The sequence below is a fragment of the Arachis ipaensis genome, chromosome B07 (assembly GCF_000816755.2).
Source record: "Arachis ipaensis cultivar K30076 chromosome B07, Araip1.1, whole genome shotgun sequence".
Lineage (NCBI taxonomy): Eukaryota > Viridiplantae > Streptophyta > Magnoliopsida > Fabales > Fabaceae > Arachis > Arachis ipaensis.
In genome coordinates, this window is record NC_029791.2 from 116,344,948 (window position 1) to 116,346,607 (window position 1,660).

Genomic DNA, 1,660 nt, shown 5'->3' on the forward strand with positions numbered 1-1,660 from the left:
GTTTATTTTAGTAATTTTTTTAACTAAAAGTAATTTTAAGTAGTGTAATCTAAACAATATTTACTTTACTATAATCCATTTTGATATAAAGATTACCAAGCATAAATCATTTTAACACAAACTTACTTTTCATCAAAATCAAGTTTGCAAAATTAATTTTATGCAAACTCCCGTTTACAAACTGAAATACAAACACACACTAAGTGCTCACTCAACTTAACAAATGAATCCTTTCAAGATCATGAATACAAAGCAGAAATACAAACAAAAGAGATTGAAATATTTTTTTGATTTTTCTCTATGAATATTCTATTTACTTTTTCTCTCAGTGACTTTTATTGATACCTCACTTAATGCCTTTTTCTATTGATAAGAAACAAAGAAAGATAAAAATTGAAAAATAAAAAATTTAATGTAAAACCATGGAGGAGAAGGATATTAAGTTCTAAAGCTATGAAGACCCAAACAATGTGCTCACTCTCCTTACTTCAATTTCTAGCTGTTTACCCTTTTAAATAAGAGTGAAGCTTCCAAAATTTGAGTTGGTTGAACACCTTTGACTTTATTCTTCTTTCCCAAAATTCATAGCAGAAACACATAAAAGGAATGAGACAATAACAGTGATTAGAATTGGCTTAAATCCTAACCTAACTGCTTTTCTTCCTTTCTTTTTTGGCTTCAACAATCTGAACCATTGATCCATTCTTTTGACTCAAGTTTTATTTTTGACCTTTAATTTACAGCAGAAATATACAACTTCTATTTTCTTCATCTTACTCAAATAATACATATAGGAAAAAGTTAGTTTCAACCAACTAGAATAGTAGCATAAAAATAAAAATAATATTCTATTTTTTTCTGATTCAACCTTTGATTTGATTTTTGTTTTTGGCACTGGTATTTTACTTTTCTTCCTCTTCTTTTTTTGTTGTTTGGATTTATTGACTACCTTTTTCATTTTGATGGAAATTTAAACTGAGTTTTCCTTTTTTACTTATTTTTAAAACTTTTTAACCTTAATTTAAGGTTATTCACGTGGTCACGTGAGTAAAAATTAGAAGAGAGAAATAACACACATATTACAAACAGTTTTTGGACTTTTAACCTAAGAGAGAAGTAAGATACATATTACAAACCGTTTTTGGACTTTTAACCTAAGATTATAATGTCAATCATTGTCAAATTATTATTGTTATTTTTCTCAAACTCAACAAATACGAGTGACTTAAGAATTTATTAAAATGAGAATTTTTTTATACCAATTTATTTTTGCGAATTGTTGTTAAAAATGAAAAAAAGTTAAAAATTAAAAAAAAATTCATTCTGACGAATTATATTTTGAAAAATAAAAAAATACAATTCACATTAGCAAAATCAGTTTTTTAAAAACCAAAAAGAAAATTTAAAATTCGCTCTTCGAATTGTTAATTTAAAAAATCCTCTTTGAAAATTTTTATCTTTTTTCTCATATTGCAATAAATCACTCCTAATAATCTGTTTTTGGAATTTATCCATCAACCAATCATATTAAAAAATTTTGTGACAATAAAAGAAATAGTGAATAATTAATATTTTGTAATAAAATTATTAACCTAAAATATATATTATTTGGTAGCTAATGCAAATAAAATATATAACTTAATACTAATTAATAGATGAT